We start from the raw sequence: 15,448 nt of genomic DNA, 5'->3' as shown, positions 1-15,448 counted from the left end.
ACAAAGTTTGGGGGAAATACGTTTCTGAAGTGTCAAGATAGTCAAGAGCCCACTGTCAGAGACAGCAGAGAATAATGCAAGAAAAGTGAGGGCAAATCTATACAGTATGCTTTTTGTAGTGTGTTGACAGTAAAACAACTCCAACATTTTTCAGGGTAAAATATTTTTTATATGTTTTATAATAACTTCTTGCCTATTCTAACTAAAAACTGTAATATATAATGTAATTTATCTACTTAAATCTAAGATTGATTGTACCTTATTTGTTTCTCTCTATAATCTATAAAAAGATTCCAAATAACTAAATCAGATGTAGATGTCTAGGTTGTAGATTTTTAAATTTAGGTGAGATTAACCCCACATCTACAATTCAAAGCTGATGGTAAGGAACAGGCTGCAGACAACCAGTTCACCTTCTGTGAAAGAGAAGGCTATTACCCACAGTGAGGTATGGCCTGTAGACATACAGACCTAACAGAGTCACTACTCAGACCATGTCACTTAAGAAAGATGAATCAAGGGCTTAACAATTCCATCTTATTTTTCTGACCAAAGGACTGCTCCTGTAATGAGCCCAGTGTAAAGTTCTGTGGCAGATAAGGCATCTTCTGTTTTTGACATTTAACTGGGCATTGTGTGTTGTGTTCCCTCAAAAATGGAGCGAGAGAGTTGGAAGTTGCTTATTTACTTCGTTCTGACTATTCTATTCCAGGTCCATATCTGGAAGCGCAGAGGCTGCCCAGAAGCATCTGAGCAGGCTCAGGGCAAAAGGCTTCAAGGGCTAGGGGTACAGAAAGAAGGGAACCACTTAACAAAGGCAAGGAGGGATGCTGAAAAGAGCAAGTGGATGAAATAAGGGAAAGGACTAGTTGCAAGCCAGAAGTAATTTAAAGTCTGCTGGAAGGTGTCTGAAAGCATGCTTAGCCTATCAACTGATGGTAGCTATTCCTTACCTGTCCTCTTTATTCTGGAAGCTTTGCTAGTATGGAACACTTCGCAGTATAAGCATTATTTTGTAAGCTCAAAAACTTTTGTGTTCACTTCTATTTTTCTTTAGGTATTTCTTTTTTAATTTCACCTTTTTAAGGTCGTAGAGATGGTGGAACAGTGTTCATCAGACAAATATTTTGACAAATCTAGGCTTATTTTGTTCTGTTAATCTGTAAGCTGTTCATAGTGCAGTTTGATGGGACAGTGAACTCTGGTATTGAGTAGTGGTGAAGAAATTAGACCTAAAATAAGCAATGACAGTGAAAAAAGACTAGTTTTATACTATATCTTTTCCCTGTGAATCTGAAAACTGTCTTTTGATGAGACAGGAACAAACTGCGTGTACCCACTTGTCATTGACCTCAATTATTAATTTTTAGGCCATCCATCAAGTGGCATTTTACTGACATGTGGAATCAGAAGGTTATCCCAGTCAGCTCCCTAAGGTAGAGATACCCATGCTACAGAATCTAGTCACTGTTACCTTTAGTGAGCTGTTATGTTTAAAGTGGAGATGTATACTTAAATGTATGTTTAGAGATGTATGTTTAAATGTAGAGATTCTGAAAGTCAAGTAGGTATAGCAAAATTTATTATTTCTTATGTTTCTGGAAACAATCTTTTAAATTCAGGAAACAATGTCTAGGAGACTTTGCAGAGCTTTGAACCTCACTGCACTTGTCAATATGAATAAGAACTTGAACCTTGGTAGTTGTTGGTGCAATATCTCTTCTATTCACTTTGTTAGTTAAGAAAGAAAACCAGTTATCATCTCCCCTTTTATAAAAAGCTTTTCAGCAGATTTTATAAGGCATCATTCTGCAAGAGCTAATGTTCTACTGGGATTTTTTTTTTTGGAAATATTGTCAAAAACAAGATACTCTTTGCCACCTAGACTGACACAGTAAAATTGTGCTTTCTTACAATGGTTTGTGCTACCTAGCCTAAATTTGTCAGATTCAGACTCTGTTCCTGTGTCTGCCTATAACAACAGAGGAGACTATCATATTTGTAGTATTTTTTTGTACCTACTGGAAAATTTAGCCTCTCTGTCAAAGGTTTACAGTACTGCTAACATTACAGTGATATACCTATTGTCTTCTTCATTGAAAGTGAGTGATATTCCTGGTGAGGAAATCTCCCCTGACTTGTGAAATATTTTTATGTGTTGGACATCACTGAGACTTGCTTTAACTTTAAAAGGTTTGGAAAGAGATTGTGGTAGTGTAGCTGACAGTTCATCCATAATGGAGATGGCAATGATGAGACATCTTTCAGCAGGCTTTATAAATAAATATCTGGCACTGAGAGTGCCTTTATGGTTTGAGTATGTTTTTCCTTGTGGTTCTGGAACCCAGACCACTGGGTAGATTATGCTGCTGTATATAAATTGTATTCCAGCATGTTTTATAAATCAAGTGGCTTAATCAGATAGAGACAAATGACCATGAAATAACTTAAATATAAATTTACTGCTATGTAGCCATTTTATACTGCTGCATTTTACTTTTACTGGATTTTCTGAGTTAGCTGGCTGTAAGTTCAGCCATTTACCACCCTGAAACATAGGGCCAAATTCTCATCCAGTCCAATTTGTGCAGTCCTTTCTCATTCTACAAGAGTGGTGGATTTGCCATGTAGCCAGGACCGACATTTTATTTAACAGGCTGTAGAACATCTTTAACTGTGTCAAAGGAGAATTTGGCATGCTGGGGAAGATCTACAACAATCCCTGCCCTGGTTTGGTCATGGGTCCTGTCAGGGGCCAGTTCAGTCCATAGCTTCATTAAATCTGTTCTAATTTACTTTGGAATATGAAAGTCTGTTAGGAAGAGTGACACCAACACGGGCAAGGACCCATCTGGCTGCCATAGCTGACTATCACAGCCTTCCCCATGCACTAGGTATCCCTGACCCAACACATCAGAAGTTTCCCATGAGGAGTGAAGCTCCAGTGGTTGTGTCAGCCCCGTGGACTGCATATGCTTGGTGGGGTGTGTGGAGCTGTGATCCTTGCTTGCCCACACCAGAAGATCTGTGGGAGCACTGTGAATCCAGACTCCATCTAAAAGAAACCAGAGCGTGTTGGATGGTTATACATGCACTTCCCATACCCTGCCATGCAGCCATGGTGTGGCCATGGTACCTGTAAGCACTGCAATATCAGGTTGATGCGTGGAGTGGGTGGAGAGAGATGTTACTCCCTCCTCCAGCACCCCAAATCCATTTAACATAAAATCTTCACGCTGAGGATGTATCAGATATTAATCAGTAAGAGTACATGATGCACATGAGGCCAGGAAGCATGCATCTGGCACAGGGGCTTCAGAATATACTGCAGAGCACTTCCGCTCGAGTGAGGATACAGAATCAGTGTTTTGAAGGGCTGTTGACAGATCTAAGCCATAACATGTAAATGAGTGATTTCTATACTTGACAAAGTGGGAACTGTAAATCAAGGAAATTATAATAGTTTGTAGTGATAATAGAAATGATTATGTTTAAAATGATTATGGCAAAATGTCTGAGCAAAGGAAAATGAGCTCAGGCTATATTTTTTCGCAGCTCAATTTCTTCTCTTAATTTTCACGTTTATAAATCTGTTGTCATTTATAAATCTATTGCCTAGTCAGCCTATCATAGAATGTATTTTTTGCTCAATTTTATATAAAGATAAAAAATTTAAGGAACAGCTTACCTGCTGAGAATTTATGAGGAGCAAAATATTAAAGGAATATTTTCATATAAGTTGTAGTCTCTACTTCTATTTTGCTCATCAACCTAAGCTTCATGGTAGATAAATCAAGATTTAATATTAAATTTCACCTTACCCTATCTCAACATAAAAGGAGAAGTCAAATCTGATTGTCAGATATATTTTTGTAGTGCAATTGCTACAATGTCCTTACATCAAAATGTTTTCTAAAAGTGATAACATCTGAGCGATAATTTTTAATGCTAGGTATATAATACAGATATTCTGCTAGTACAGTTTACCCATTTGTTAACTATCAAGGCATAAGACAATGCATATAATTTTACCATATTCATACATGAGTTTAGTTTTCATATGGTATGTGCACATGAGTGTGAAAGAGGGAAAAATTTGAATCTTTAACATAGGACTACTGTTTTGGCTAAGATTGAACAAAATATTCTCAGGAAAATTATATATTTGAGTTCATATTATATATTGCTAATATACATCCATGCTAATACTCTGGACCACGTTTTTTCTTTAGTAGACAAATCATGAACAAAATACTGAGAAATATCCCTGTGTTCTTGTTATGGAGACATTCATTCCCCTAAACTATTCTTTGTTTAATCCCCTTTGTGCAACTTCTGTAGTCATTTTGAAGTAGGACAAGCATGATGTCCTACTCCTGATGACCCTTCTATTGCTAATGTTTGTATCCATAAGGAAGGAGTTATCAGGTGGCAATTTTTTAAAAAAATATGATGGAGAGAAGATGCAAATTTACTTTCTACTATGCAGTTCCAACAGCTGCAAGTGCAATGCTCAGCAGAAATGTGAGCACACTTCCCCATAAACAGGTCATTCCAGACCATAGCCATCATCCCAAGGTGCATTTGAGCATCTGTTAAATATTTTATATATGGTATTTATATTTACAAGTAGCTTTGTGAAAGTTTAACAAGAGGATTTCAAATGAGGAAATGTTAACATGGAGCTATAAGGTGACCTCACATGATTTGGGCCCACATAATGGACTGGACATTTATGGTACCTATAAATAGACAGTGAGCTATTTATAAGGCATCTCTCTGCATACTACCCTGAATGTATTACCAAGACATTGTGTATCATAATGAATTACCCACATTTGAGTATTAGAAACTAGCAATGTATCTGACTAGATCCTTCCAAGGATACATTAAAGATCTGATATCCTTCTGAATTTTAGAAGTCAGCAAAATAGTTTAAGACATTCATCTTTGATCTCTTTCATTGGTACTTAAACAGGATTTGTTTTGCTGTCCTATCTATTGCACTCCATCTTGTGCTTCATTCATATTGTTAAATACAGCAGAAACAGAAGCAAAGTCCTTAGCGTTGTATTCTGTTGTCTCCTAGATGACTACCATCTTGTTTTCTACTGGGCTGGGGCAAATAGCCGGTCTTTAAACTGGCTTTAAACTAAGCTTTATGGTCATTACTGAGGTGATGACTATGTTTTTGGTCCCATCTGGTTTCTGACAAGGTGTGGTCAGCTTACTGATATCAATCAGATTTAATATTTCATTTCAAAACACAGCATTTTTTGTGATTTAGCCTTCCAAAGTTCATACAGAAAGACCAAGAATACAGACATCTGCAAAAATTATATTTTCGTTTTCGTATATTTCCTTTGTTTTTCCAAATTGTTTTTCCAGTTGCCAAATTCCAAATGCCAAATTTCCATTTTACCCTTTTTGAACCACATTCATCATGGGGATATGATGAAGCTTGTCAAGTAGACGAACAATCTACTTTGGAGTTGCCTACTTCACTATCTCTACGGTTTCCATACTCTCTCTAGCAGAATATCCTTTTAGTCTTAGTCTACCCAGTCCCTATCCTTTAGTCTCTACTGTTATGCACCTCAGACAGTTCATCAGTCCTGTGGAAGACATCAGTAAGGAACCTGCATATTCTTATTTACTGTGTCTAGGAGATTGCCATGGTCAGCAAACGTCAGACAGTGATCATCTTGCTGTAGACTTTAAAGTGCCTTTCTCCATCAGAACTTTTTCTGTGTCTCTTAGAGCAGCATGAAGCTGGAAACTATAGGGTCATTCTGTTGTCACTTGTCACACCGAATCATTGCATAACTTGTCACTGACAAAGACTGCCAACAGTTTCTTCATTTATTTGTTTTTCAGCAGGGCTAGTGCTCGCGTATTCTTGCTGACATCCCACAACCCAAGACAGCCCACTATATTATTCTGAGCTGCACGTCTTTTTGAAGTCAAAACAGACTTTGCTTTGGTACTTGTGAGTACTTATGAGTGATCAGAATGAATTCACTGTTCTCTCTCTGTTTGAGGAAACAGATTTGCATCTCAGGTGCTTTTCTGTTTTGCCTTGTTAAACATTGATAGGCAATGTATTCTGCCTGTTTCTTGGGTGTTGTAAGTAAGTCTGACTGTCCATTCTTCGGGTCATTTTCTTTTCCAGAGGCTGCTGCACAACATGTCTAACTGCTTGCTTTCACCATTACCTCCTGCTGTGGCAGCTATTCTCTTTTTTCTGTTTTTCTCAACTTTTTCTCAGAGACTTCCCTCTTGCTTAACTGGGGGTTTGGTTTCCAGATTATAAAGGACCTCCTCCTCTATTTTGATTGTTATCTGTATACTATTTGACCTATTTCTCCACACTGCCTTTTTTTTCTCCCCTCAGTGAGCACAAAACCTTGATAATGCACAGCCTCGACTGGCACTTTTTCCTCACTATCCTTTCTTAATTCCTCTTTTAATTTGGCTCTTCTCCTGACTGTTCTGCAAGGCAACTGCAGTTGCATCTACTGAGAGCATCATTGCTCAACAGTATCCTTCTGCTTTTCTATTTAGAAAGAAAAGATGGATTCATCTTGCTTTACTACAAGCATAGTGTAAAGCGTGAAGATATTTATGTCTGGACTAGTCATTCTCTTTATAGCACTTTGAGAGAGTAATAAGGACCTATTTTAACTGACTGTTTTAGGCGGAGATGAATCTATGTTGGCTAGACTCCAATACAGGGAGCTTAGGTCAGATTTAGATATCCCTGTCTATACAAGTAAATCTACTGAAAATCTCTTCTGAAATTCTGGACTTTATGAGTTTTGTTTTGCTCCCCACCATACTTGAAGTAGCCAGTTTCAGGAGGGTTTATAACCATCTTGCTTACAGTCATGTCAAAACCTATTTTGTGTTGTCTCCTTTGTCAGCATTGAGAGCCTGTGGATTTATGTCTCTCCTCTGTTGGTCCTCTGGACTTCTGAGAGTTATCTGATGCTCTTCCTGAACTATCTAATTGTTCAGTAAGTGAAGCCACTTTCACTGTTCCCAATGCTGTCTTGCAATGCAGATTAATGCAGTTCTCAGAAATGGTTTCTTGTTTTGTAAGCGTGCAACTACAGTAGATGCTGAACTTAAGACTCTCACGAACAGAAAGTGAACAACAGCTGCCCAGTGTAGTGGCTGTCTCGGAGCATTCTCTTTGTCTCCATGCTTCGTTGGGGCTACTGATCATAGAGCTAATATCAAAGCCCAATTGCAGAGTTAAAATCAAGAACTGCAGTACTAATATGATTCCTACTGACATTAAAAAAGAGAGGTTTGGTTCAATTTTTCAGACATTTTCTGTTTAAAGATTCGTGCCTGTTCAGATCTGTACTACCTACTTATCCATGTGTGAACATTCTCCAAAAACTTTAAAAGCAGTTTGTGTTACTGATCTCGATCAATCTGACTTACATAATTCTATTTTAAACCTTGTCAATCTAGCACATGCTTCCTTTATAAACCCAGACCTTCTTATCAAGATGAGACCTTAGACATTGTACAAGAGGCTGGAAGAAATGAGCATGTTCCCTTTTAAGAGAGATTCAGTGGCTTCTCCTTGGGAAGAAAGCACAGGAGCTACTTTTTATTAAGACAGTGTCTTAAAATTTATGTTCCAGAAGAGAGGGTGGGATTTTAAAAACCTAACAGCTATGAGATTCCTCCCTTACTTCTACATAGCAGAAAACTTCTCATCTCCTGGGAGTGGTAGGAAGAAATTATTTCTAAGATTTTTCACCTTATCGTTGCCCTTGCAACGATGAAAAATAACAGATGGAATTCATACCCCAGATTCCATTTAATGTGGGCTGGCTTTAACAGCAGATGAGAAAGGTAAATATTTTTTTCAGAAAATTTGAAGGGCAGATTTTTTCAGCTCAGTAGTATCTCATGGAATGCAAATCCTCCCATTCTGCAGTATTTTCTTAGCTTGCACTATTTTCAATGTAAGAATTCCTGCTTTAATCACATTTATAATCAAATGGTATTTTTTAAACCCAGTTTATATGATATTGATTATTTTTCTGACATATAAAATATGATTTGTGAAGGACAATTTTAATATTTACATTGGGGCATTCAACCATTTTAGTTTGTAAAAAAACACATTATAAAAAAATTGCTTTAAAGCATCAAAGTGATTCAAGAAATAGTAAATGGAATCTGTATATGAAATACGCTTGTGACTACAGCATTTCAAATGATTTTCTAAATCTGGATTTTCTGTATTCAAATAATCTGATAATCAGTTTCCTTGGTTCCCTAAAAATAGGAGAAGTTAGATATTCTTTTCCTCTGGAAAAGATGTTCAGGCTTCCCCAAATGAACATCTGAACATTTTGTCCTTGTGTTTTCTGCACTTGACTTTTATGGAGAAGTTGGGGGCTTCCGCAGTTCACCTCTCCAACAATGATTTACTATTTGATGTGCAACTTCCTGAGGTAATCATTTACAGATTTGCAGTCTTTATTTTCCTATAAGCTCTTTCAGAATTACATGCAATGATAACTGAAGCAAATCACAGATCAGAGTGATACTTATAAGCAGCTTTGAAAATTTTGTCTGGTGCATACCTTTCAGGGTTTTGTCCTTCTAAATACCTTTAAAAGTTGTTCTGTGATATTTCAATTTTTCTTCTGTAAAATGGACGAGCAATATTTGTTCACCTTCCTGGACTGAACAAGTATGTAAATGTAACTGATAGACTGAGATGACCAAATAAGCATGAAAAAAGCCTTGAATTTTAGTAAGTATTGGAAAGAAATGCAGTTATCGTATTTCTCAGGTTCACAAAATCGTAGATAATGCAAAAGAACATCTGAGTTAGACAAGCAAAATGGTTAAAAGTGCCTTTTCTGAAGAAAACAGTAATATGATTCCTGTGACTTGCCATGGGGTATGACTTAGTGCTGCGCAATAGCAGATAGTAAATATATTTCTTTTTTACATTTAAGAGGTTTTACTAGGGTTTAAATGTTTCCTTCAAATCATGTCTAATATAATGAGTAATACAATGAGTATATTCAGCTATCAATGATGTATTTTCTAGAAAAAAAATATTTAGGAAGGAAGAGACTAAAATTAAATTTAGTACATCTTATCTCATTGTATTCTTGAGATATACCATCCCAGAATTGCCTGCATCTTGCATCAGTTTAACTGGCTCTAGCATTCTACTTTGATTTTAGTGTAGTTCAGGCACAAGCAGTCAAAGACAGTAGTACAAAGGTCTTCTAGCTTTCAGGCATCTGGGATACTATGAATTGTTAAAAAGATAACTATTTTTAGCTGTAGGAAGATGGTGTTAGACTAGACTTTCAGTTGATATAAGCAGCTATTCTCAAATTGACCTTCTACAATATAAATTCCCAACTGAGTATGGATGATGAAGTATTTTTATTTGTGTGTCAGATAGCGCTGTAAGAGCAGTGAACTGAAACCATGAGAAGTATTTCCGTAAAACATTCAAATATCTTATACGTGTTTCTGTGTAGTTCTAATTTTAAATATATACAGACATACTTTCAACTGAAAGCTGTTGTAATGACTACTGCTTGACATCTAGATTATAAAATGAAATCAGCAGTAACACAGGGCCCATGAAAATAGCCAAAATATGGACAAGGAGAAAAATGAATGATTTGGATCCAGCAGTGAGCAAATATAGTTTGAAGAAAAGAAACAGAGAAAGGAAGAAAAGCATCATTAACAGCTAAGCTTTACCTGTTTTCCCCAGTAATAAAAAGCAGAAAATAGTGGGTAGTAATTGTATCCTACCAAGAAGATACTCTCATAGTATCAAAGATACATGATTTAAAGTAGTGAGTGAGTCGACCAAAGTTTAGTCTTTGGACTGGAGTTAATTAAACATGAAAGGGAAAAAAAAAAAAAAGACCATTGGCTCTTAGGACAGAACTTTGTGGCAACCCTACATATCCTAAAAACCGTACTTCATGATACACTGATTCCTGTTACATCACTGTAAATATTTTGGTGAAATTACAATGGGTTTTAAATCATCTTATTTTGCATGTAGGAAAAAATTTCCTCAGTTCTGGCAGATGGAATACACTAATCAGCATTTTTAAGTTAACTTAAAAGTTTTTCTTTGTCCTTCTCTTCTGAGTTTCACAAGCATGAACTTCTAACCCTGATGCCCCAATTTATTTTAGTACAATTTTGAATGGAAAATACTAGAACTAGACTGTGGAGTTGTCCACAGATACATTAACTTTTTGGAAGAATATGGGATAATTACTATTAGTCATGACCATGTATTTCCTCTGCATTTCCTTCAGAATTAGTTGAGAAATGCCAATATATAAAAGATCAGACTCTGACCTTGCCATGTTTGTAAACAGGTATATTATATTATTATTGCCCTAGCTGAAACTCTGGAGATAATTAGGCTATAAACAAAACTATCCTTGAGCAACTAAACCCATTTTCCTTTCAGATTAGTAAATTGGAGATAGATAAGGGAGAGATCCAAAAAGGCATAGAGGAATGTCAGGGCCTAAGTTTCTTAGATAGCACACCATGTCGGTGCAGGACACACAGCATTACCTTGTTGAGTCAGGTTTAACCCACACAGAAGTGCTAAACAGAGGGATTGATTTTAAAAACCATTCCAATTAGGATCCACTTACTTGGAATTGAAGCAATGATGTGCCTCACCCTCTTGTGGAAATCCGATTTGTATAGAACAAATAATCTATTATCTATTTCTGAATGCCAAATGAGAATAGAAATAAAAGTTCTCACTTTTTATCCAGTAGCCTGATTGTTAAAGCAGTTGTATAGCTTGTGAGGAATAGAATGCAATCCTCTTCTCCATCCCAGAATATAGGTTGTGTTAGTGTAGGGGCATTTTAAGGAGTATCCTAGGCCAGCTGGCTAGAAATGGACTGGTTCCTCCCTGCAGTTTTCTCACAGGTCTTTTTGCTATGGGGCAGCTCCACATGATCCACAATGAGAGGTGTCATCTAGAAAGGTCCTTGGGTCCATAGGAAGTGTGGGAAGGAATTGTGTCCCCTAGTGTCATCTCTAGGATGGCACTCATTTTTCATTCCTTCTGCTCGTACTTGACAGACTTTATTGTATGTTAAGGAAATGAGGTGATCTGGACCTAAGTACCAGAGTTTAGATGCATTCAATATTACTTTGGAAGAACATCATTGCTTTATCACCAGACCACATCCACCAGCTATTTCAGTAAGAAATCTCCTGTAAATATTAACAGAGAAGCTGAATGCCAATGTGTTTGACCCTCTGAAAGAGGACCAGTTGTTTAATCAGTTTATTTGATTTCTTTCTATATCAGAAGAAAAGTTTAAGTCTATGTAGTTGACAGAGTCCAGGCTTTTGATTGTAAAAACAGGTCAAGTACATAACAGAGCAGAGCCTAGAAAATGTGATACGAGAGAGTACAATTTCATGGCTTTTACCCAAGAAAGTTCTCTCCTCAATTATTTATATTTCTAAGTTCACCGTTGCAAAGTCTGTCTTCTGGGTGAAATAATATTCCTTCTAGAATTCCTATAGGGGAAAACAAGTATTCAGTAATGAAGCCCTTAAGAATCTTGCTTTTAATTTTTTTGCATGTTTGCAAAAGCATGCATTTAGATAAAGCTGAAGCTTTCAGAAAATGTTACAAAATGCAGTAAAGCAACATGTCCTGCAGCTAGTAGGCTCAGTCAAAGCTCAAAAGGGCACTTTTCTGGAGTGCTGCAATCTGTGTATGCTTCCAATAAAATGAAGATGTCCTAGTCAGTCAGGGAAACAACATGATTTAATTAATTACACTTCTATAACTATTTCCCCAGTTATATCAATCCATGTGATGTGATTGATTTATAATATATGATTTACATAAGGACTAGTTATTTCTAAAATTTGAAGCATATGCAAGTTTTTCTGGTTTGATTAACATAGGGCCAATTATAAATTATATTAAAAGACAAAAAAAAATAGCCAAAACCAAATAATACCCAGCCCTGTTTATCCACAAATCTTATTTAGAGCAAAACTGATGAAACTCCTGAGCTGAAGAGCAGCTCTCCTCAGGAAACACAGGTTTTGAGTGCTTCTGTATGGATGTCTTTTGAGCGTTCTAAAGAAAAGTATTGCTAGATGAGGGAGATTCTGGGTATAGGATTTTTTTTCTTTTTGCAAATAGAATAAGAAATGGGCTTTGAAAAAACATTTCATAGAATTTTCCAGGAGCAAGAAGTAGCAAGCAAATTATATATGGTTTAAAAGCAACTTTCTGTGATAATCTCCAGCTTTCACATGTTCATAGCTTTCTGAAATACTCATTCTATGCTACGTTTTTTATGTTTGTTCTTTTACTAGGACTTTTAATGTTAGAGTGAAATGTGATAATTTTTTGCCTGACAGATATGATAGATACTTGAGCTATTCTTAAGGGAGGAAAAAGGCCTGACTATATTCTCTCGGGGGGGTGGGGGGGGGGAAGGGTATAGGAGGAAGCAGAGAATTGAAACTTGGCTCCCTACTGAAGGCTAAATTTACAGAGGCACTTAACTGTTGTAACACAGCACTTAACTTTTAGTCTTCAGACCTCCAAAGTAGTTGAGTTATTTTCTAGCCCCCCTTTGCCATAGGAAGAGTTGGGCATATAAAGATACATCAGTACTGCTAAAAACCAGGGGGGATTTGGAGCAAGCTTGAGAACTGAACCCACCAAATGCTCAAGTTACAGCTTAATTATTAATTCACCATCGGGATCCATTTTGGATCTCTTTTCCTGGCTTTCTCCACTGTAAAGCCTAGAGGTACACCACTACTAGGACTGCCTCTGGTAGGTGGAAAGAAGATGTCTATCCTGTTTCGGGCCCCTCCTTTCTTTCTATCACTAACCCAAGCAGGTTTTGCACTAGAAAATGTAATCTTCTGTCTCACATCAAAACATGCAATGTTAAATTTAGTTTGTTGCTACTTCTGTTGTCTGCAATACTACCTCATATTATTTCAAACACTTTGAGCTGAAAAATAAAAATGACAGAAAAATAATATCTTAAAACTTAAAAACTTATATCTTTAAGCTGCTCAGGCACCAGGTGGGGCTCAAAGGAGATATAGGGGCAAACACTATGTAATATAGGACATGGCTGGCTTGGAACAAAAAGAGCTAGCCCTAAGCATAGTGAATGCAAGCCAGTACCTGCTACTTGGCCTCAGAGACAGCAAATAATCCATGCTCGTATTAATGTCAACAACATAGCAACTTCTGGGAGGTTGCATATGCTACATGCAGCATATTCTGCAGAGAGCTAATTGAGTTGGTCTCCATCAGAAGCTGAAGACAGTCCAGCTGCAGAAGGTTTTTACATCTACTTTCTGCTTGGAGTCACCGCTTGGCCTTTTGTCTTAAAAACAGCATTACTTCTCTCAGAGCAGAAGCAGGGGACACTCCTTTCTTCTAAAAAGCTGCTGATTATGACACTGTTTTGTACAGTAGGTATTAAACTATTCAGACAAGATATGAGAAGCTCAGGTTCAGTTCATTCTTCTTGAGCAGTAAGAGTTTATCCTGACTACTTGGAAGTGGGCTGTTCCTGGGAATACTCTTGTTAAAGCTGTTCAAGATTCACGAGGCCAATGTAAATAAATATTTTGATTTGCTGTTAGGGTTCTGTCCTAAAAAATGCAAGTTAATGTTTGAACCTCTGGCAGAGAAAGAGCTGATAGCTGGTTCCCTCTCAGTTTAAACTTGGTGTAAAAGGAGGAGGAAATAACATTTACCCAAGGAACTTCATATATTTATGATATATGATTGACATAAACATAATATAATATTAGGGACTATCTTTTCTAGATCTTCTTCTAGCTATGCTTCTGAAAAATAGAAATTGCCAGGAAGCTTTTGTGCAAGACTTTTGAGCCTGAGAAAAAGTAGAATTCTAAGCACAAAGGAAACTTTACTGACAACTCTCAATGCCCCAAGATAGAAATATCTATTTCTCGCTTTAAGTAGTTATTTTAAAGTAGTTTTGAACATTGCACCGTTAACCATAAGTATCTACATTTTGCTTACATCCTACTTCTGGTGCCTATTTCTTTTGGCTAGAATGGGCCTGCTCTGAGTTTGGAGGTATAAAGATTAAAAAGTTGGATAAGTGATTCAAAAAGTAATTCTGAACAGTGAAACTAATGAAGTCTGTCTTTCCGTAGATATGTCCTTTTATTTGGATTTTCTGATGTTTAATAAGGTGAAAATTCCAACTGGTGCTTTTTTAACTTCTGGGACATTCATAACATTTTTCTTGCACATGGATTCTTTGGTATCTGCGAAGAACTGACCTCATGCTTCAATCTTTTCCTCAATAAAAGCAGTAATAAAGTCTGTCTCTTTTTCTTCTCCCACCTGTCTATTTCCAAAAAACCTGTAGGACCTTAATGTGCTGTGATCTGAACTCCTCAGTCAACTTTGATTGAAATTGGCCAACAGGTTCAAAAGCTATTAGGAAAGGACAGATAAATATACTCCCACATACAGCATCAGTGTTGTGTGAGTTCAGTGAATTTCCCTAGGAAGCCAAGTTAAAAATCACCTCTCAGTATATGCAGCAGCATCAGCTATAACTCTTAACAGCCATGTTCATGTAAAAATGTCAATCATAAAGAATACATGCTGCATAGTATTCTAAAATCAGTGATCTAACGTCAAAAAGAGGAAAGGAAATCTGAAAGAAAAGGGAAAGAAACATCATTTCAGTACAATCCTGATAATAAAAAGCATATCAGAAACTGTTATAATGTAAAGTCAGATGCATAATTTCACCTTCTTTTTTAGCACAAATTACCATTAACACAGAAAAACTGTTTTATTCCTTTCAAATTCATATTAAAAGTGTTGCATTTATTCATGAACTAACAGAATGAATAAAAGGAATGCCATTACTTACGCTCTTCTCTCCAGAAATTCTAAAGTCACCAAGGAACCTGAAGCCTTTCTGTCATTGCTCTGTATTGTCACTGTGGTGTGGGAAACACGTGCTCTACTCTGCTATGACGAGTATCTAACATGTGCTTAGCACTTTTGATCTAAGATAGAGTTTCTGGCTTGATAAACGTGCATTATAATAGTACATTATATTTTAAAAGTCTGAGATCAAGCATTAAATAGGGAAATGAGAGGTTGGGGAAAATAATATTTACCTAAGAAACTTCACATGCTTATCAAATGTGACCCATTCATGAAGTGTAAATTTAGATGTAGAAACTTGAGTGGATGTCCTCCAGAAGATTTTATTCTGCCTTTCAAAAGATGGGATAAAGAAGCCTCCCAAAAGAGGACGTATTTCTCTCCTTTGAATATAGGAGGCACATTGCTGAATAGATGCCTAGTTTTTAACGAGTGAAAAAGAGATGAAGGATCGTATCA

The 15,448-nt window shown here is 36.7% G+C and overlaps 1 protein-coding gene across 1 annotated transcript in view; it reads left to right on the top strand.

Moving 5' to 3' along the window:
* The window catches only part of GPC6 (glypican 6), a 748,058-nt gene that overhangs the window by 536,793 nt on the left and 195,817 nt on the right, over positions 1-15,448 (top strand). The window lies entirely within an intron of this gene.

This window comes from Rhea pennata, chromosome 1 (assembly GCF_028389875.1).
Source record: "Rhea pennata isolate bPtePen1 chromosome 1, bPtePen1.pri, whole genome shotgun sequence".
Classification (NCBI taxonomy): domain Eukaryota; kingdom Metazoa; phylum Chordata; class Aves; order Rheiformes; family Rheidae; genus Rhea; species Rhea pennata.
Note: the sequence above shows the minus strand (reverse complement) of the source record. Positions and strands in the feature narration are given on the sequence as shown.